General features: G+C 40.1%; 1 pseudogene; it reads left to right on the forward strand.

Moving 5' to 3' along the window:
- The first annotated feature begins 1,498 nt into the window (after positions 1-1,498).
- The window catches only part of LOC100350254 (adenylosuccinate synthetase isozyme 2-like), a 50,876-nt pseudogene continuing 28,545 nt past the window's right edge, over positions 1,499-23,829 (forward strand).

The raw sequence follows: 23,829 nt of genomic DNA on the forward strand, positions 1-23,829 counted from the left end.
GAATTATTACAGGAAAAATTCTTGAGTCACACATTGGATTGGGAAAAATCCATTTATCCCAGCTAGAGTGGAAAATGTCACACTTAATGGAACAACAAGTAAAATACTTGAAAAGACATTGCCTCAATGTAGTAGAATAAATTTAGTTTGGGGCCATCAGTCTAGTTCTACCTGATGAAACTCTTAGGGCATTAACATTAACAGGGCATTAAAAAAAATCAAACAGTTTTCAAAAGACTTAACTACATCCCACAACAGAGCTTACAACTATTTCAAAGAATATATAAATATACAACACTGAACAAGATAAAATGTATACAGTTTGGCATCCAATCAAAAATTACCAGACACGTAAAATGATGGGAAAATACAGCCCATAAATAGAAAGAAATTGCTCAAAACAAACAGGCCTAGAAATAATACATAGAATTAGTAGTTAAGTTAAAATAGTTATTGTAACTGTATTCTGTATGTTCTAGAAAGTGGATGTAGAAACAAGAATTGAATTTCTGCCAGTGAAACCACAACATACAAATTAACAGTAAATTAAAGGCTAGTGCCATGGCTCACTTGGTTAATCCTACGCCTGTGGCGCCAGCATCCCATATGGGCGCTGGTTCTAGTCCCAGTTGCTCCTCTTCCAGTCCAGCTCTCTGCTGTGGCCCAGGAGGGCAGTGGAAGATGGCCCAAGCGCTTGGGCCCCTCTGCCCAAATGGGAGACCAGGAAGAAGCACCTGGCTCCTGGCTTCAGATCGGCGCAGCGCCAGCTGTAGCAGTCATCTGGGGAGTGAACCAACAGAAGGAAGATCTTTCTCTCTGTCTCTCCCTCTCACTGTCTATAACTCTACCTGTCATATAAATTTTTAAAAAAGTAAATTACTGATGAAGGAAAGATCAGTCACTTTGATTACATAGTGACAGATACTATCCAGATGAAATACATGGACAGGGGAAGAAAGGAAAACAAATATAAACAGAGCATCTGTGGACTTGGAAAAACTCAGCAACCGTGTACAAGTATGTATGTGCTGGGAGCCTCCACAGAAGGTGTGACATAAAAATATTTGAAGAAAAAATGGCCATGATATTTCTAAATGTGCTGGAAACTTTAAAGTTACAGATCAGTAATGCTCATATACACCAAAGTGTGTATCAATATTTTGGAAAACAACTGAAAAGAACTAATAAGCCATGAAATGACATCACTAGTACCATGGACTCTGTTAACAACAGCCCTACAACAGGACAAGATGGCCTCCAGCAGCTCCCAAACCCCATCAAGCTTCCCCAAAGAACATGTCTGTTACTCAGGAACAGGAATGAGAGTCCTGAGATTAACACTTACTGCAGGGGGTCGTCGCGAACTGCTGCAGGGCCCTGAGGGACGTTTCGGAGGCCTCGGGAACCCGGCCCTTGCAGGCTGGCCGCCAGGGCAGCAATGGGTGCGCTGCCCTTTCCCGTCCAGGCGCCTTCCTGGGCAGACTGTGGCTGCGCAGTAATGCGCTTCTGGCTCCCAGCGCCTCCATCAGCAGCGCTCCCCACAGGGCTGACGTCTTGGCACAGCACTATCCGGCACCGCACATCACGTCTGAGCGCCCATTCCAGTCCAGGGAGCCTGCAGGGGATGGATCAGTTACTGGAGACATTGGGAGACGCGGTACACTGCCTGGCTTATGGCTGCCACCTGGCCCACCAGCAACTGTTGCAAACATTTTAAAAACAGATTGCTGCACCTGAAACACCTGACTGGAGAGGTTACGTGGTTCTCATCAGCAGACCCAGAGGCCCAGTTACGGCTCAGGGAAGAACGGAGAGAGGGGAAAGCTCTGGCCTAAGGAGGACGCGAAACGGAGTTCATACATGGCACCGGGCTCTGCAGCTGCAGGGGCCCTTGGTCAAAGCGGCTTTGTAGAATTTGACCGCCCCGGAGGTGGCCATGCTGAAAGACCAGACCCTTATGGAAAACAGCCAGGTCAGGGTGAGGACCATGATGCACTTCTGCACCAGGTGGAGAGCTCACTTGAGGATCTTCGATATCCGGCACGGGGCAAGCAGCAGCATTGAAAGGACAGAGTCACCAGGCCCAGGAACAAAGGCAGTGACTGCGCTGTCTCAGGACCTCCAGGGCACCGGGCAGACCTGGAGAGCTGCTCTCCCAGACCGTGGGCACAATGGAGGGCTGATCTACCCCAGGTTGAGAACGAGTAGGAATCGGAGCTGGCTGGGCCAGGATGTGCCAGCTTGCCTCTGACCCTGACCTCTGTGCCCCCACTCACCATGGCCTGGCCCACCACACACCACCTCCAGGGTTGTCCCCATTGAAACTGTACTTAAGGGTGGATTATTTAAGGAACTTCTCCAGACCCCACGAAGGGGAAGAGAAAGAAAATTTCCTTCAGGTTAAAGAGAAAAAAGAAAGAACTTACTGAACCAGCACAGCTCCCCGAGCTCTGACAGATCCAACTGCTGTAGTCAGGAAGGAAAGATGGCCTGGTCATCCAGGCCTCTAGGGTATGCTCACCTTTGGGAAGACCCTCAGCCAAAACCTGGGAAGTGAGCATGGAAGACAGGTGGCCTTCCAAAGGCAAGCAGAGATGCTGTCAAAGACAGGAAGTCCACTCTTCTCAAAGAGCAAATAAATGGCCCCATGACTTTCAAAAAGTGGGGCACAGCCTGTCTTGCTTTCGCCCAGTCTGTTTTAAAATTTTACTTATTTATGAATGTATTTTAACAAATAAAAATAACTATTTATCATGTATAATACAATGTTTTAAAATATATATACATTTTGAAGCCGGGCGCCGTGGCTCAATAGGCTAATCCTCCTCCTGTGGCGCTGGCACACCAGGTTCTAGTCCCAGTTGCTCCTCTTCCAGTCCAGCTCTCTGCTATGGCCCAGGAATGCAGTGGAGGATGGCCCAAGTGCTTGGGCCCTGCACCCCATGGGAGACCAGGAGGAAGCACATGGCTCCTGGCTTCGGATCAGTGCAGTGCACCAGCCGCAGCACGCCGGCCACAGCAGCCATTGGAGGGTGAACCAACGGTAAAGGAAGACCTTTTTCTCTGTGTCTCTCTCTCTCACTGTCCACTCTTTCTGTCAAAAATAAAATAAAATATATATACATTTTGAAACAGCTAAATTGGGTTAACTGGTATGAATTATCGTCTACACTTACCTTTTTGGTGATGAGAACACTAAAAATCTACTCTCTTAGCAATCCTCAAGAATACAATATGTTGTCATGGTCATCATGTTATGTAACAGATGGCTTGAACTTTTTCCTCCTATCTGAAATCTTGTGTCATTTCACCAGCATTCTGCCAATAGGCACAGCCCTGCTCAACTCTGGTTACCCCACCATTCCACCCTCTACTTCTACTTCTACAAATTCAATTTTGTTAGATTCTACATATAAGTGACAAAACGTGGTGTTTGTTTTTCTGTACCTGGAGAATTTCAGTTAGCATAATGTCCTTCAGGTTCATTCATGTTTCACAAATGGCAGGATGTCATTCTGTTTAAAGTAACATTCCATTGTGTATGTACACAAAATTGTCTTTATTTATTCATCCATTGATTGACACTCAGGTTGAGTCCATCTCATGGCTATTGCAAATTGTGAACACTGGCATGTGCATATCTCTTTGACATGTTGTTTTCCTTTCCTTTGGATATATACCCAGTAGTGGGATTGCTGGGTACATATGGTAGCTCTATTTTTAATTTTTTGGGGAACCACCATACTATTTTCCACAGTGGTTGTACTCATGTACATTCTTACCAACAGCATACAAGTGTTTCCTTTTCTCCACATCTCCTCCAATACATGGTTTTCTTTCTTTTTATGATACTCACTCTAATGGATGTGAGATGATACTTGACTGTGGTCTTAATCTGCATTTCTCAGATGAATAGTGATGTTGGATGTTTTTTCATATACATGATGGCTATATGTACATCTTATTTTGGCAAATTTCTAGTCAGATCTTTTGACTATTTTTAGTTGGATGATTGATTTTGCTACTATTGAATTTGAGCTCTTTATCTATTTTGGATAGTAACCTCTTAAAAGATATATGGTTTGCAAATATTTTCTCCCATTCCCCATATTTCCTCCTTACTCTGTTGACTGTTTTCTTGTTTGATGTAATCACATTTGTTTTGTGATTGCTACCTGTGATTTGAAGTTCATATCCAGAAAAAACAATCATTGCCTGGACTAGCCTTGGCTTCCTTCTAGCAGTTTTACAGTTTCAAGCCTTACATTTAAGCCTTAGGTCAATTTTGAGTTGTGTTATATATTACGTGAGACAGAGCTCTGACTTCATTTTCTGTGTGTGGTTATCCAGTTGTCCTAACACCACTTATTGAAGAGGCTATCCTTTGTCGATTGTGTGTTTTTGGAAATTCTGTTGAAAATAAATTGTTCATAAATGTGGATTTATTTCTAGGATATCTATTACATTCTATTGTGTCTATTTTTATATCAATACCATGCTGTTTGATTGCTATAGCATTGTAGTATATTTTGAAATTAAAATAAAGCCTCCAGTTTTATTCTTTTTGCTAAAGATTGCTTGGTGATTAAAGGCCCTTTGGGTTTCATGTGAACTTTATGATTGTTTCCTCTATTCTATGAAAACATCATTGGAATTCTGATAAGTATGGTATTTAATCTATACATCATCTGGAGTAGGATGGACATTAACAATAATAATTCTTCCAATTCCCCCAAAAAATACCCCTGAAACAATTTCAACACATAAACAAAATGGGATATCTTGATTTAAAGTAGTAGAACTGCCTCTAATCTACTGTCATTTCTGTGGACATGTGCAAGAATTATCTCCGCAGGTTCATCCAGAAATTATTATAATACTTAAATTGTACTCTGAGTAAGTCACACAAAAGACACTTCAGAAACTGGCATGAAGAACACCTTCCTGTATGGCACTCCTGAAAACAGAAAAGAGTGAATGAGAAGGCATTTTTCTCAGAGTAAAAATGACAATTGCAGCCTTGTGTGTCAAATTTTGGAGTTGGCCTTGTATCTGAGCCCTGGGCATTTGCACTGGCTTCCAGAACAACAATTACTTCCTGCCAACTATTAATTCTTGTTGCCTAGGATAGTTCATTGTTTCTTTTTCTGTTTTCTTTTCTATTTAAAGAACTGGAGAGACAACATATAAGATTTATTTTCTTCATAACTTACATAATATATTCCAGTTCTAAATGCCACTATCCTACTGTGGCAGGAATTGGCTTGTCAGTCCGGAGATGTCTCTGTGAGCATCTCTTTGTTTTTAACCAGCAGAGTGGAGACCTGGGGACAGAGGAAGGACATAGTACCTGTGCACACAATAACTAATCTGTTGCTGCATGGCTCTGCCCCACAGGATTTTTATTAACCTTTTGCAACATTCTTAAAGTAGTTCATCCTTATAATTATAGTATTATACTTGCATGCTTAGCTTTTAAATACATTTTTAAAACTAACTTCCTTTTGACAATTCACAATACGTTATTTTCAGAATTATTTCAACATGAAAGGGGTTGGTGTTGTGGTGCAGTAGGTTAAGCTGCCACATGCAACTTTGGCAACCAATATGGGCACCAGTTTGAGTCCGGCTGCAGTATTTCAGATCTAGCTCTCTGCTAATGCACCTGAGAAAGCAGTGGAAGATGGCCCAAGTGCTTGTGCACCTGCACCCACATAGGAGACCCAGATATAGTTTCAGGCTCCTGGTTTCCACTTGACCAAACCTTGGCCATTGTGACCATTTGGGGAGTGAACCAACAGATGGAAGATATCTCTCTCTGTAACTCTACCTTTCAAATAAATAAATTTTTTTTTTTTAAAAATGAGAAACTTTGATTGAGGCAGGTAATTAAAATTCAGTCTTGTTTGAGAAAGAGATAAAGACAGTGAGATAGAGTGAGATAGAGATGGAGAGATAAAGAAAGACAAAGTGGGGAGAGGGAGAAAGGGAGAAAGAAACTCTAACAAATATTGCAAACATACAGAGTAAGTTCCTTTGTGAATGCTGCATCTCATGCTTGCTCCAGAGGAAAACAATGAAATCTTTGTGATATGTTAACATCTCACTTAACAAGAGAGTTTAAACCAAAAGGAAACAAAAATAACCTAAGAGCTCTCTGCATTTCTTACTAGTAGGCTGGAGTTGGAGGTATTATACACCATCCACCTAAACACAGTGTAGGCCTCAATGGTCATATACTATGATTTTATAGAACATAGAAACATTTCTTGTCTTCAGATTATTAACATGATCATTGAGAACCAAAAAAATTAAATCGATTTCCCATATTTTCATTGTTATTTCCTGTTCAAGCTAAGACTGGAATCCAGATCCAACCATTTCCTCAAAATTGAAGTGGAAATTTATAACCACCTTCCTCCTGGAAGGCAGCTCAGATCCAAAGAAAGAGAGAGCATGCTGGAGTCTGATGCACTTGGGTAATGATTCTCACTTCATTTACCAGTCACACAAGGATTCCAGATGTTATTTAAGCTTTCTGAGGAGTCCTAATATCCTTAGCGGAAAATGAGGATGTATCACTTAGTGCACATAGTGGCTTATTCAACAAATATTTGAGCAATTACCAATTATTTTTTTAGGGCACTAGCAATGCACACATTGAAAATTCTTGACCTCAGAGGCTTTATACTTGAGTGAGCACATGAAAACAATAAACAAATAAACAGGTAAAATGTGTAGCACATCAGATAGCTGTAAACATAATGGAGAAAAATAGAGAATACTGAGAGTTTTCCAGGAGAAAGGAAGTATAGACAGATGGGTCTAGTCACTTTAAATAAGAGTCTGAGAACGGCTTATTGAAAAAGGGATAGTTGCGGAGAAACTATCTCCTCCCAGGCCCCACCCCACCCTACCACTTTCAATCTGGTTGACTTTAACTATACCACTTCTCACAACAATACACCAAGTATGTTTTCTCCCAAGAGTGGTTGGTTTGTTATTTTTCTGGAATGTTCTGATCTGCCACTATCTTCAATAGTGAGAAATACGATTTTCACAGAGGAGTAACCTGAGTAGATATTTATTCATCTTGTGCTTTTTATTTATTTTATTTGAGAAAGAGAGAATTTGAGACAGATAAACAGAGCTTTCATCTACTAATTCACTCCTCCAATGCCTGTAAGAGCCTAGGCTGGATGAGATGGAAGCCAGACCTGGGAACACAATCCAGGTCTCCCACTCGGGTAACAGGGACCCAGCTACTTAATCCAATACCTGCTGCCTCCCAGAGTGTGCATCAGCAGGAAGCCAGAATCAGGAGCAGAGCTGGGACTCAAATCCAAGCACTCTGATTTGGGACACAGACATCCCAAACCACCAGGCCAAATGTCTGCCTCTGGGAATGCATTTTAAAAGGAATATTCTCTACCTGCTATGCCACAATGCCAGGCCTTAAAAGGACTATTCTAGCTTCTATATTGGAATAAACTGTTATGGCAAGAAGAATGGGAGCTGGAAGACTAGTAATGAGGATTTTGCAATTACTCATGAAAGACAAGATAATCAAAAGTTTTGGATTTGGGATATAGTTTAAAGAAAAAGTCAATAAGATTTCCAAAGCAATTAAATGTAAACTGTGAAAGAGAACGAAATCTGAATCCAAAATGCTTTGTCCATGTTGTTAGAAAGATGAGAAAGAACTCAGGAGATGCAGGTGCAAGGTGAATTTTAAGACAAGTTAATAAGACAGATTTCACTTGTGTTTATTTTGGATGTCTATAGACCATGCAGTTGGAGACATGCGGTGCTGGAATTCAAGGTGGAGGATGTACATGACAGAGTGATACAACTGGCAGAATTTAAGGCCTTGAAAACAGCCAAACCCTTTTAAGAAAGAAGTGTATTAGACTGAGTCCCAGACTGCACCAGCATTTAGAAACTCAAAAGATGCATAAAGCAAGAGAAACTGAGTAGTAAAGGGCAATGAGAAGATGGATAAACAGGACTGTTGTGTATGCCAAATACCAAGTGAAGAGAGGCTTTCAAATGGAAGGGCATGGTCAACTGTTTGCCATGTTACTGACAAGTCAAATAAGACAAGGCCTAGGAAATTACTATTGATGATGCTAGCTAAACAAGCATATTGGTAACTGGCTGGCACTGCGGCTCACTAGGCTAATCCTCCGCCTACAGCGCCGGCACTCCAGGTTCTAGTCCTGGTTGGGGCACCAGATTCTGTCCTGGTTGCTCCTCTTCCAGTCCAGCTCTCTGCTGTGGCCTAGGAGTACAGTGGAGGATGGCCCAAGTCCTTGGGTCCTGTGCCCGCATGGGAGACCAGGAGAAGCACCTGGCTCCTGGCTTCGGATCGGCACAGCGCGCCGGCTGTAGCAGCCCTTTGGAGGGGTGAACCAACAGAAGGAAGACCTTTCTCTCTGTCTCTCTCTCTTTCACTGTGTAACTCTGCCTGTCAAAAAAATTTTTTAAAAAATGAGCATATTGGTAACCTTGACTGGTGGAATAGTGGAGGCAAAAGCCTAACTGGAGCACGTTCAAAAGATAATGGTAAACTATGGAAGAAGAAAGGTGGGAGTGTTTAGGTGGGAGGGCAGGTAGGGTGGGAAGAATCACTATGTTGCTAAAGTTGTATTTATGAAATGCATGACGTTTATATACCTTAAATAAAAGGTTTCTGGGGGAAAAATGTACCCAGGAACTTTTAATGGCTCCTTAAAAAAATAACCCAACAACAAAATGAGCAAAACTGTAGGCAGAAAAGCACACAGAAAAAGAAACAAATGAGCAGACAAAATTGTTATTCTTAAAAAAGAAAAAGAAAACAAGAATAAGCTCAACTTTGTCATAATACAAATTTAAAGTAAAATAAAACAATATTGAGATCCATTTCTCATTTGTCAGGTTAGTAGAAATTCAGCAGTTTAAGAACAAAACAAAAACTCAGAATTCTAAAAACAACAACAATGATGCAAGTCTATGGGAAGAACCTACATAGTTATATACTATCAGAAAGAATGCAAAATGATGAAAAAACCTATGGAAGGAAATTTTACAAGGTATCTACAATTTTTTCACCATTTAGCTCAACAATTCCACTCATAGGAGTCTACTTCAAATATAACCTGGCCAAAATATGAAATGATAGATGCAAAAGATTTGTAGCAGTGCTTGAAATAGAGAATGGAAATAATTTAAATATCCATCAACAGTGACTGGAGAGCTATGCAGGTATAAATAGGCTACACACACAGACACACAGACACACACACATCTCACATAGTTCTCTTATTTGTTTTTAAAATTTATTTATTGGCTGGCGCTGCGGCTCACTAGGCTAATCCTCTGCCTTGCAGCACTGGCACACCGGGTTCTAGTCCCAGTTGGGGCGCCGAATTCTGTCCCGGTTGCCCCTCTTCCAGGCCAGCTCTCTGCTGTGGCCAGGGAGTGCAGTGGAGGATGGCCCAGGTCCTTGGGCCCTGCACCCCATGGGAGACCAGGAGAAGCACCTGGCTCCTGCCATTGGATCAGCGCAGTGTGCCGGCCGCGGTGGCCATTGGAGGGTGAACCAACGGCAAAGGAAGACCTTTCTCTCTGTCTCTCTCTTTCTCTTACTGTCCACTCTGCCTGCCAAAAAATAAAAAAAATTTAAAAAATTATTTATTTATTTATTTTGAAAGTCAGAGAGGCAGAGAGAGGGATGGACACAAAGAAAGAGACCTTATGTTCTCTGCAGCAAACCCCAGATAGATGCACTGGCCAAGGCTGGGCCGTCCAAGGCCGAGAGCAAGGAGTTTCATCCAGGTTCCACCATGAGTGGCAGGGGCCCAAGCACTTAGGCCATCTTGTGCTACTTTCTAGGTGCACTAACAGGGAGCTATATCTGAAGTGGAGCAACTGGGACTTGAACCAGCACCCATATGGAATGCCAGAACTGCAGGCAGTGGCTTAACTTGCTGCACCACAGTGCCAGTCTCAGTTCTCTTATTTTTAAATTCACTTTCCTATAAATATACACACATATATATGGATAAAAAAAGTAAATAACTATGCCAACATTATTGGGAATTAAGATTTTCAGTTTAAAAGTAAAGTTGTACAATTAAGAAGTCAGGGAATTAAATGAAAAAAACAGTAAGCTAAAATGCTTTATTTTGGTTTTAATTATAAATGAAATATAAATATTTATTTTGAGAATAGCAGTATGAACTCGTGATGTATTTTTCTGTTTCTAAAAAAAATACCTATTTCCTAGCTCTTCACTGAAGAGTCCCAAAAGCTAAGAATCATTAGTGGCTATTAATACCCCTAATATCCACATTGTAGTTTTAAAATATCATTTTCTGTAAAAGAACAGGTTCTGTGGAAAACCAGATCATTTTATATCTGAAGCAAAAAACACACAAAATGTGGAAGATTTTCTTTTAGCAAACTAGAAAAGAATGGTAATATCATATTAAAAGGATATGGGAGGGGCCAGCGCTGTAGCACAGTAGGTTAATCCTCCACTTGTGGTGCCAACACCCCATATGGGCACCAGTTCAAGTCCCGGCTGCTCCACTTCTGATTCAGCTCTCTGCAATGGCCTGGGGAAGCAGCAGAAGATGGCTCAAGTGCTTAGGCTCCTGCACCCACATGGGGGACCCAAAAGAAGCTCTTGACTCAAGGCTCAGCCCAGCTCTGGCCATTGCAGCCATTTGGGGAAAGAACCAGCAGATAGAAGACTCTACCTCTCTCTCTCTCTCTCTCTCTCTCTCTCTCTCTGCCTCTACCTCTGTGTAACTCTACCTCTCAAATAAATAAAAATCTTTGAAAAAAAAAGAAAGAAAAGAAAAGGATATGGGATCTGAAATAATGAAACTCTCACTAGGAGGAAAGGCAAGAACACTATGACCAACAAAGGAATGATAACTGCAGCAAATTGAAAACAATTAAATATATAAAAATTAGTGAATTTTATGAAAAAATCTGTGAATATATAAAAATCAAGACACAGATTGTGAGCCTGTAAACAACAAAACTGTAAACAACAAAAAGAAACAATCACTTTGAATAAAACAATGTGATTATCGGAAGGGGATGATAGGGTAAAGAGGATGATGTTTGTTGGCTTCTTTTCATAGGGAAGATGTAACAGCATGCTTTCATGCTGATATAAATGATCCAATGGAGAGGGGAAAATTGATGATGCGGACAGAGTGGGAACCATGGATTGCAATGCCCTTTAGTAAGTGAGAAGTGAGAGGATCTAGTACGCAAAGAGAAGAGTTAGCCTATAAGAACATTGTACCATGCATTCATGGTGACAGGTGTGAGAGAAGAGTTCCCCAGGCACATAGGCAGGTTGTTGGTAAATGGGTTAGAAGAGATATGAATGGTCTCTTCTTATTGCTTCAATTATCTCAGAGAAATAGAAATGGGATAAACAGTGGAGAAGAAGTTGTTGGGATTTTGGTAAGACTGAAGATGTGAAGTGGCTGTGTGGGAGAGAGGGAAGAGGGGATGGTTTGAGGAAATGTAGTAGAATTGCTGAACAGCACTCAAATTCCAATGAGATGACTGCCTGGAGAGAGCCCATGTAAAATGGTTATGTGCAGTCCTCCAGCTATGTTCAGCCAGTGCATATGCAGCTATTTGACAGAGTAAGCAATGAACTAACACATTACGAAGATTAACTGAGATTTAACATCTAAAATAAAGCATGTGTCAGGTGTTTTTATGCTTATTAAATTCTCTTTAAGTTTAATTCCTTTTTTAAGAGTTATTTATTTATTTGAAGGCACAGAGAGAGAGAGAGAGTCTTCTATCCATAGGTTCACTCCCCAAATTTCTGCAATGGCTGAAGCCAGTCTGAAGCCAGGAGCCAGGGACTTCTTTCATGTCTCTGATGTAGGTACAGGGGCACAAGTACCCAGTACATCTTCTGCTCCTTTTCCAGGCACATTAGCAGGGAGCTGGATCAGAAGTGGAGCAGCCAGGACCTGAAACGGCACCCACATGGGATGCTGGCATTGCAGGTAGGGGCTCTACCCACTATGCCACAATGCAGACCCCCTCAGCTTAATTCTTTATCAAGGAAAAACAAAGAGCAAGAATAAAAGGGAAAGATTGGTATTCAAAATTATGTACATATAAAACATTTAGTAATAAATTTAGTAAGTGATAAACATGACTTGAATAAAGAAAACTAGAAAACAATTTTGGAAAAATATAATCATTGTGCTATCAATATTCTCCAATCTGATTTATGAATTTATCTATTTCAATAAAAATTCAAACAATACATTTTAGAACTATAAAAATAATTCTACAATTAATTTTGGATAGTAAATATGAATGAATAAATGAATGAATATGATAAAAACAAGAGAATTTCAAAAAGTTCATGGGAAACATGTATTATGAAGAACATAAGGATTTCAAAATTTTTGCACCAATATAAACTTATCTTTTAATTCCATTTTCCAGTGGGATAGCAGGTATGAGAAACACAGTCAGGTAGAAGTAATAAGTTCCAAGATTTCAAGGAACAAACTTTTTAAGTATTCTTGTAACTGACTTTTATTAGAACATCCCATGAGCAGGACCTACCAGTTTGATTCCCGTGTCTCTCACTGACTTGTTATTGGGCTTATCTGATGCCTCAGCTTCCTTATCTATAAGTGAGTCTTCTATTTGTACCATTCATTAGAATTGCAAAGACCTTAGAATAGTACTTGGCTCATAGCAACAATGATAGATAACATTTACCTGATGTTTATTCATGCATAAGACATTGTTATAAGAATATTGCATTTATTTATTTTTCTTCATAGCAACCCTACAGAGAGACTGAGTCACCAAGAGGGTAAAGAATTTCCATAAAATCACATGGATAATGAATAATGGAGAATCCCCAAGACTGAGCTCTTAGCAACTATAGGATGCTATATCAAAGAGTGATGAGAAAGAGGAGCAGAGAAGACAGTTGCCTAACCAAAGACAATCCATCATAGGTAATAAATACTAAGGCAGTATAACATTGTTACCAAAATTATTCTGTATGGCAGTATAGGAAATCCAGAATTGTACTCAATTTTATAATGATTATGTAATAATTTCACAATAAGTTCCTCAAAACAATATGAAAGATTTATATTGCTCTGGTTGGCATACAAAATCTATATACAAGTTGAGCATCAGTGGTCTAAAAATCTGAAAAAAAATTTGCAAAATGCCAAACGTGACACCACAAGTGAAATTTTCATGCACAAAAATATTAAAATGGTGCATGAAATTGCCCTCAGGCTATGTATATAAAGTGTCTATAAAACAAATATATATATATATATATATATATATGTTTAGCTATGGGTCTCATCTCCAAGGTATCTCATTATGTATATGGAAATACTCCAAAATCCAACAAAATCCAAAATCCAAATCATTTCAGGATCCCTTCAGTTAAGGGGTACTCAATCTGCATTGACAGGTCACAAATGGCAAATAGACATTGATATGTAAATCTTTTACAAGAATTAGAGAGTTGATTATTTAGATTCATTTCATAATATGATACTATATGAATTGATTTCTTTTTTTTATGAATTGATTTCTTATCTAAATTAGTAGTGATCTAAATATTCTAGGCTAAGGAGGGTAAATTCGATTTAGCCAAGTACTAACCTGCTTATATACATATCTATGTATCGGGTTTTTTTTAGAATTTGAGAGACACAGAAAGAAAAAGAGACAGAAGAGACCAACAGACTAATGCAGAGAGTTCCCACCTGATGTTTCACTCCCCTAAATGCCCACCACAGCTGGGCTGGACTGGGGCCAGACCCAGGACCCTAGCACACAATCCTGGTCTCCCATCTCGGAGGCAGGAATCCAGTTACTTCAACCATCACCTCTGCCTCCAAGGATCTGCGTTGGTGGGAATCTGGAGTCAAGTGCTGGAACAGAGAGTCAAACCTAGTCATTCTGAGGTGGGATATGAATATCCTAACCACAAGGATAAACACCCACTCCTGAGAATTTTCAGTACGCAGATTTAATATATGTTTGCTAGATCTACTTTAAGAAAGTATGTCATGGCTTAAACACATAAAGTTATTGACTCACAATTCTGAAAGCCAGAAGTCCAAGATCAAGGTGTCACCAAGATTGGTTCCTTCTAGAGGTGCAGGGGAAAGAACAGTTCTGGGCCTCTCTCCTTGATTTGTAGACACAGTCTTCCACATTTCTTCACATCTTACTTCCACTGCCTGTTTGTCTCTGTGTCAAATCTCCCCTTCCTGTAAGGACAAAGCTAAGTATCAGTGATTTTGGAGTAGGCCCACCTTAATGATCTTATTTAATTTGATCACCTCTGCAAATAAGGTCACATTCTGAAGTACTGAATGAGGATTAGAATCCCAATACACCTTTTTTGGAAAAAACACAATTCAACCCATGACATTCAACAGTTGAGACTACACCAAAGCACCAACAGATCCTCTCGCCCTGCTGGCTTCCTTTTTGTTTTCTAAACACAGTCCCCGTGAAGTAACTATGCATGTCTAATCCTTTTTGATAATTAGTCAAGGTTTATTTAAAACCCCAGCACAGTATCCATCTGAATGAGAGTCAGCAAGAAGATAGATCCTATCAAGATGAACCAAACACATTTCATGGGCCCGATCCAGTGTTTCTGTAGTTGTCCAAGAATAACTTTCGTGTCTCAAACATTCCATCACATGAAAGAAGCTCAGCAGTCATATCTGCAGCACACTCCTTCACAACAGGGAAACAACCACTTTGCATGCGAGGCAGAGGAAATGGGTTAGGGAAACAGAGATTGGGCGTGGGTGAGAGTCAGTGAAAATATGAAGGGGGGTTGCAATCACTGTCCCATCATCCCCATTTGTCTGATGTCACAGTCCAAGAGCCGATTGTGCCACACCCTCAAACCCAAACAACACAGCCAGCTCCTCCTACTATTCGGTGGATTTAGCAACCATGACTACAAAAACTTCTCCATGATCAGAACAAGCATTGTTCTATCACCCACTGTTGAATGGGGGACATGAGCTTTATTCTTCAATCCCTCATTTCATCTTATCAACAAGTACTAGCATTACTTTTCCATCCATTGAAATCATCTGTCTCTCTGCATTAAATTTACTTTTATTTTACATTAAAAAACAGGGAGGGAGAATGAATCTTCCATAATAATAATCAAAATAATCAAAGTTGAGCCATGTCAAAGGCAGAAGTCCAGAGTGCAATCCAAGTCTCAAGAGAACCTGAGTCTCTGAGAACCCAGTACTTGAGCGTTTTCTGCTGTCTCCCAGGGTACATATTACTAGAAAGCTGAATTAGAAGCAATGGAGCCAGGACTTGAAGCAGGAACTCCAATATGGGATCGCAGCAACCCAAGCAACATCTTAACCACCGTGCCAAATGTCATCTCTTGTCTAAGCCACTACATATGCTCAGGACAAAGCCCAGGCTAGTCTATTTTCCACATAGTAGCCACTCCTGTTTAAAAAGTTTCAGTGAACTTTTAAATAAAACTCTGTGTACTATTACATCTACATCTCCTGACCCTGTCTTCCCTTCATTTCATTCTACTCTTCCTCTTGTCCACTAGGTTCTCTGTTCTCATTTTCATCCTCTGAATATTGCAAATACTTTCAGTCCTCAGGATTTCCACATCCTCTCTTCCTTCTTTTTTTTTTTTTTTTTTTTTTTTACAGTCAGAGTTAGACACTGAGAGAGAGAGGTCTTCCTTTTTCCGTTGGTTCACCCCTAAAATGGCCGCTACCGCCAGCGCGCTGCACCAATCCGAAGCCAGGATCCAGGTGCTTCCTCCTGGTCTCCCATGCAGATGTAGGGCCCAAGCACTTGGACCATCCTCCACTGCCTTCCTGGGCCACTGCAGATAGCTGGACTGGAAGAGGAGCAACCGGGACAGAATCCAGCTCCCCAACTGGGACTAGAACCCCAGGGTGCTGGCGCGACAGGCAGAGGATTAGCGAAGTGAGCCGCGGTGCTGGCCTCTTCCTTCCTTCTTGAAACTGAGCTAATATTCACCCAGTCTATTCCTCTGCAATGGTACGGGTTATGAAATATTCTCCCACTCCATTGTAAAAGGGTATAATCCCATGCTCCTAGACACTCCTATATCCATTCATCTTTGTCCTTTCCTAGGATCTACTGGACCTCCACCGAATTTAGCTGAAAGGAATGTCTTTTCCTTGTAGAATACTGTGTCAGCCAGGTTTCCATCACAAAGGCAAAACCATTAAAAGATATATACAAGAAGGTTTCAAAAAGTTTATGGAAAAATTGGAGCAAGCCTTTAATCTAGGTGTTAAGATACTAATATGGAGTACCTAGGTTTTATCCTGGCTCTGGCTCCTGACTCCTGCTTCCTGCTAATGCAGACCCAGGAAGGCAGTAATGATGGCTAAGGTAATGTGGCTGTTGTCATTCATATAGGAAATCTGGATACTGTTCCCAACTCCCAACTCCCAACCTGGCCTTGACCCAGCCCCTGCTGTGGCAGGCATTTTGGTAGTGAACCAGCAGATGGGAGCTCTTTGCTTTCATTGAAAATAAATAAATGAATAAATATTTATGGAAAATAGAATTAGAAGATAGTGTGAATATTCCATGAACTTTCTGAAGCCCCTTATAAAAACATTTTGGTCACCACAGGGCACATTTGTAACACTTGTCCCACAAAATGATGCTGTCATATTATGGAGCTGAAAAATTCCTGTTTCCATTGTTTTTACTGTACATTTTTTATGTTTAGATATAAAAATGTTAGCCAGTGTGTTACAATCATCTAAAGTGGTTAGTATGGTAACATGCTGTACAGGTTTATAACCCAGAGCAATAAGCTATACCACACAGCCCAGGTTTGTAGCAGGCTATACCATCTAGATTTATTATAGGTACATGCTATAACATTCACACAATGACAAAATCTCAAATGATACATTTCTTGCAATGCATTGTCATGGTTAAGAGACCCATGACTATATTAAGAGTTTTACTGCAAGAAGTTGGCTTACACATCATGAGAGCTGGCAAGGCAAGCTGCAAATCTATAGATAAGGAAGACCAGGCTGTCTCAGGCTCAAGTTGAAGCAGCAGTTCCGAGCAGAATCTCTGCTGTCGCTGCTCTTCCATTCTGCTCGTAAAATCTTTTAACTGAGATTTGTAGGATGATCTCCATAACTTAAAGTCAACTAAATGTGAACATATCACATCTATAAAATACCTTCCCAGCAATACCTAGACTGGAGTCTAGCTACCCTGACAGATAAAACAACATCGACAATGCTGTTCCAGCACCGTGGCACTGGTTGTGTACCTTTCTAGTTATCCAGTATTTTTAAAATAATCCCTGCCTGGAACTCCACCTTCCAGAGCCCTTCCTTTCTCTTTCGTGGTGACTTCCAGTTTTCTGTTCCATTCGACAGGGCCCCATGTCAATATCCTCTTCTACAGAGAACTTTTTTCACTGAGTCAGTTCATCCTCAGTAGGTCTCATCAGTGCCCTGTGCTTTCTGTTCATGGCCTTTAACACAAGTTGTTGTGTAAGGGTTGCATTTGTCTGTTTACTAGTTCTTTCTGCCTTTCCCAAAGAGGCTCGTGCACCATGAATATTGATGCTTCTATTGGCAAAGCACTATATACTGAGACCTTATGCATAATAGTAGTTCAGTTAATAATAAATATTTGTCAAAGGAGTGTCTTTGGCAGCTACTCCAATGTGACTGTGGCACAAGGGCCCAGCTTACTATGCATTTACACATACTCTATTTGTCTTGTCCTGAATCTTCCCATGTTCAGAGTTCCAGTTAATCTGAAGTCTTTGTTCTGGCAAAAGTAGAGTCCATGGATCATTGCTTTTCAAGAAAACTCCTTAGAAGTGGTGATCTAACCTCACATCCACAATGTGGAGTTCTAATATCCTCAAATCAATTTTCACTCAGAAATAGAGCCATCAGTCTTATCTCTGAGGTCGAGCCCGCATCAGTTCTCAATGGTGTAAAGAGTGTTTGCTGAAATTACTGATGTGATGCTAAATACCAAGAAGAGTAGAAACAGCTAATAACAAGGAGATTCTTCCCCTTCATAGAAGGTGCTGGACTAGGACACTGATCAAGTCAAAGGCACAAATGTGGACCTTGCTGACACGACCTCCATATTTCACCTTCCTGACTATATCTAAGCAGAGCCAAAGGAAGTACTACAAGATACATCAAATAGCTCAGGATTTCATTCATTCCTTCACTGCCCACTACTTCCAATCTTTCCCATCTCTTCTCACCCAATAGCATGTTTAAGAAATGACCACACTTGCCTTCCCTGTCCTGTGCCTGTGACATTGGGTGATGATGCCTACTTGTGTCAGTGAACTTGCTCATAGGTTAAAAAAGGGTTCCATGGTATTTCTTGATTCAGTGACTATTTTCCTCCACTTATCTGCTAAGAAATGCAGCCTATCTGAGTCACCAGTGAAAAGCCCTTTAGGGAATTTGTACATTTGAGGCTCTTGGCATTTTTCTCACTTCTCAGGATAAAGTAAGGAGGTAATTAGATACTTTCATACAAAAACTATATACTGGGGCAAAAATAGACAATTTCAGAAAGTGATAAAGCTATTTCTGTCCACAGAGGAATTGCATGGTTCTGTGCAAGACATAACCAAGACCCCAGGTCAAGGAAAATAACAAGTAGTTCGGGGCAATATATAATCCAGTTGCCTGAAATATTTGCAATACTTTGCCAAAAGCCCTTCATACTCCTATCTTTGGCCAGTCATCCATTTCATTTACAATGCTATAAGAACAAAACCTATTACAAAATCAGATGACCAAGGTCAACTGGGAGTATAATTGGGGAACCAGGAGAATTTTCCACAGAAGCAAGGAACATATCTGCAACTCATAGAATATTGCATCCACCATGAGACAAAGACACTGATAGACACATACAGACAAAATTGTGATGTAGGTGAAGTTTGAATTTGAGACCTTTCATTCAAGCGTGGAATTTTCCTGCGCTTTAATATTATTCTGTCTTTCTATCAGGCACCAAAGGGTCCTTGCCCTGTCCTTCAAAATATAGCCCAAATCCTGTATAGTTCTGGCCAGAATCATTTCCCATCCTCTGAATTTCTATAATAATGTTGATTCCCACTTAAAACCACCCTGTCGCATTATTTCACTTTTTATTCTAATTTTTTTCTTCCAAAGTTAAATTATGACTTCTTAAAGTGCAGGACACCATTTTCTACGTCTTTATTTCCTCACACCTCATCACACAGGCATTTCGCCACTACCTAGTGGACTAATAATGAAATTGTAGCAACGACAACTAGTCTATTCTTCAGGATTTACTCTTTGTGCTCTTTGGACTCAGGGCCAGACTGAACTTTCCAGCTTCCTCTTCAAGGAAGCCCAGTGACTGACTGTCCCACTTCTAGGCTTGTTCCATGTATATCTCTCACATTTTTCTCTCCCTGATTCTTTCCCCTTCTCCTGGTAAGAATGAGTCCTTAGGGAGTGGCAAAGCCATGGATGGAAAAAACTTAGTCCTTGGCCGGCGCCGCGGCTCACTAGGCTAATCCTCCGCCTGTGGCGCAGGTGCTCCGGGTTCTAGTCCCTGTTGGGGCACCGGATTCTGTCCCAGTTGCTCCTCTTCCAGTCCAGCTATCTGCTGTGACCTGGGAGGGCAGTGGAGGATGACCCAGGTGCTTGGGCCCTGTACCTGCATGGGAGACCAGGAGGAATCACCTGACTCCTGGCTTCAGATAGGCGCAGCGCGCTGGCTTTAGCAGCCATTTTGGGGGTGAACCAACAGAAGGAAGACCTTTCTCTCTGTCTCTCTCTCACTGTCTAACTCTGCCTATCAGAAAAAAAAGAAAGAAAGAAATAAAAAATTTAAAAAAAAAACTTAGTCCTTGAAATTACCTTGTTATGGAAGCTACCCATGAACCAGGAACTTCTGCCTTTGATTATATTAAGCAAGAAATAAATATCAATTACATTTAAGCCTTCACATATTTGTGGGTATGCATGTCATAGTAACTCACAGTATTTCTGGTGCTTTTGATAATTGTAGTAGAAAGAGTTGAACACTTGGCTCTACCAGAGCGACTAAACTGTGATTTGTAGCAAGTTCCTCAATTTCTCTAAGCCTCGACTTTTCATTTTGTAAAATGCAGGTGATGATAGCAACAACGTCAGTCAGTGTGTTGGGAGAGTTAAATAAGTTCATGCAATCATTTAAATTAAATTTAAATTAAAAACAGTGCCTGGTATCTAATAGGAACTCAATGAAAGTTGTAAGTAGCACTCTTGTGTGCCTAGAATTAGTTCTTGAAAAGCAGCAGTTACAATACAAGGGAAGCCAGAAAAAATGGCACCTAAATAATTTATTTTTATTTTCTAGCTAAAACAATTGTTGTATAAATTTCTTGGAAATTAGAAGTGTACCTATGGATGGGAGTACCATTCAGCAGGAGGGAGGTATTAAGAGGGGTGAGACAACTTAACAAACAAGCACACTTTTGAATTCTTAGAGTTGGTAAGAACTTTACACACAGACTGTGTCTAAATAGATAATTAGGAATAGACAATTACACTGTTATTTAGGTCAAGGTACCATCCTTCGGCTCTTCAGCACTTAAGGAGTTAGTCTGACTTCCACTGGGCATTAATGATTAGTTCACAGGTTGTTCACTTATTGGTTGAAAATATGGCAAAGCTCAAAGAAGTTGACATTTGCTTGCTCTGTTCAAGGCACATTTAAATGGAGGAATGAAGTATGGAGTCTTAAAGACTCCTACAAGTGTGTAATACACAGCAGATTGCCATGCAGCTCAAAATAAGCAAAACTGGATAAAGTAAAATTTAATCAGACATACATTTGCAGGCTGCATAAATCTTTGACATCTGTTTTTAGATAACTTTTGGCTTCTTGAATTAATATATTAATCCCGGTTTTTAATTACCATTATATCTCCATGTTCAAAGTTTGAAAATATAGTTCACTATCATCTCCTAATCTATTCCTTTAATTTTCAGGAAAGTTAACATTTTTTTAAATGGGGAGAGAGTAGCAGTGACAGAAACTTGACCTGAAATGAAAGAGTACAACTAACTAAAATTTGAAGGGAGGACTAATTGGGGTAGCTTACCTGACATTTTGATTTCTGGGGAGATTTTACAATACTAAGGTCAAAGTGGAGTAGATGCAGATAGGGTGGCTGTAGCCAAGGTTTTCAGAACATCCACACTAGGGTATAGAAGGAGGGTGTTAGATTCTGAGGGACTTGAAGAATGACTTATTCCCTCCTCCCTCCACCAAGGCATGAAACATTTAATTGGTACTGGACTCCAGCACTGTAGTGGCCCCGCAGTTAGGTTGGTCCTACTTCCACCTTCATTACAGACGTGACCACAGCCCAGAGATATTGTGCATATGCAAGCAGCACTTGTCAGCAGGAGTGGAAACTTACAACCGGCCATATAAGATCAGAGGCACTTTATGAGTTCATGAAGTGACTGTGGATATCTCAATGACAGCATTCCTCATCTGCCTCTCACCCCAAATATACAAGCAGCTACCAATTGGAACCAGGTGCATACAACAGAAACCCTCCCCAGTATTGCAGTAGTGAGGAATGGAATATAACCTGGATTAAGAAGCAAAAAATTTAAAGTGTTCTAGGTCTGAAGATACAGCAGGAGCAAATAATAAGGATAAGGGATAGTTGTTCTGACAATTCAAAGCAATCTGAGAAGTAGGAGAGCCTGAAAAAATACAAATGATTTATATGTGATCTTAAGGAAACAGACATTTTGGAACCAAAGCAATAGAATCAAGGAAATCAGAAAGTACTGTGACTTCTATCCTTTTATCTTGGATTGTTTAAAGGAGAATCATATTCTAAGGGCAGGACCAGAAGAAGATGGTTCACCCAAACATAAGAGTTCAAGGATTTGTCTTAATGTTCCTATGCTGGTCAAGAAGTGATGGCTAGATAAAGCTAAGAAAAATGAGAGCTTTGCAAGAGAACACACTGGCAAGAAATCACAACCCATGGGATTTGTATATTTCTTCTCCAAATCTCATATATTTGTGCTGGGGACACATCCAACCTTTTGCTTTCAAACAATGCCCTATTCTAAAGTTTGGTGGGAAAGAATCCTGTCTCCTCGATGGGCTTGACATCTCACAGAGTGAGCCCCAAAAAGTCTTCTCTGGGGTCACACCGAGTGAGATTCTGACCCTTCAATTCCCTGGGCTTCTTTTTTGACAACATAGTCTGAAGAGGAAGCCAGAGGCCTTCTGCCCAGCCAGCCCCACCTGCAGGAAGGCTAGATTCCAGATGAGCAGCAGCCAGAGTCTCTGTGACCTTGTCCTCTTCCTCCCTAGTTCATTGAAGGGAAGCTTTCTGCCTGTGACTAGAAGAGAGACCAGCATTTTGACTCAAGCACTTGTTTAGTGTTACCTAATTATGTGTTCATCTTTCTTGGCCCCCTACAGATTTTTGTTTTGATGGCTCATTCTTACAGGTAATAACATACTATTGCTTAATTTGTCTACTTAAGACACCATGCTGATAGAGACCTATTTTTTTTTAAAAAAGGGGGGAGTTAAATATAAAAGTTATAGCCACATTGTTCTGTTCTATGTTAACTGATATTCTATATCTAAATTCAAATGCATAAGGAATAAAAACCTATCCAAGGGACCACACTGAAACAAGAGGAAACATAAAGACCCACGAAGCAGAGATGAAAGAAAGCAGTTGATAAATATGACTTTCATGTATTTTGCTACAAGAATATTCTTTATGTCATCCTTCTTCCACCATTTCCCATCTTAAGATAACATGAAGTTTTTCCTGACGGAAAACTACCTTTGAATTGATGTCCTTAATTTTGCCACACATGAAAGCAAGGCAAGTTGAAGAGCTTTTTAAATTAAAATATTAGAGTCCACAAATGTGAAAATATTAGGAAACATATAACAGCATTTATTTCAAAGATTATAAATGTTTTAGCATAATTAGAAAAGTCAAATAATTTCATTAATTACTCCCTCTGCAAATGGGAGTGACCCTGTCCAAGGGCTCACAGATAGTGAGAAGATTTGAAATTAAGACTTGGTCTCCCAATTTTCAAGCTGAAATTCTTTCTTCTTGGATGTGTTGATATTGGGAAAAGTTATTGAAGTTTTTCATGCCTACCGTGAAGTAAGCATCATAATAATAGGGGTTGGGTGTCATTTACCCAAAATGCTTGAATCCAGAAATATTTCAGATATCAGTTTTTCAGGTTTTGGAATATTCACATAGACATTACCAGTTAGACATCCCTAATATGAAAATTCAAAACCCCAAATGCTCCAAGCATCATGTACTCAAAAGGTTGTGGATGCCAAAGCATTTCAGATATTAGATTTCTGGATTAGAAATGTTCCATCTGTATCTAATTCACAGGACTGTTGTGAGGATTAAGTAAATTAATTATTTAAAGTGCACAGAAGAAGAGCTGGCAAAAAGTACTCCGTAAATATTAGCTATCATTTACTACCATGCCTTTCATTAATTTATTAATTAATTTCATTAATTTATTACTTAAAACATCTCTTTTAATTGATGTTTTTAAGATGTTTTTAAGTTTTTAAACTATTAGAAATGTAGAAAGGTAATGGTAAATTTTGGAGCAGGGTGAATCAGGAAATTTTTCTTGTCATTTCTTTTATTCCCAGAAATGGTTTTGCACATGACCTTGTCTTTTCAAGCCCACATTACTT

This window comes from Oryctolagus cuniculus, chromosome 14 (genome assembly GCF_964237555.1).
Source record: "Oryctolagus cuniculus chromosome 14, mOryCun1.1, whole genome shotgun sequence".
NCBI classification, from domain to species: Eukaryota; Metazoa; Chordata; class Mammalia; order Lagomorpha; family Leporidae; genus Oryctolagus; species Oryctolagus cuniculus.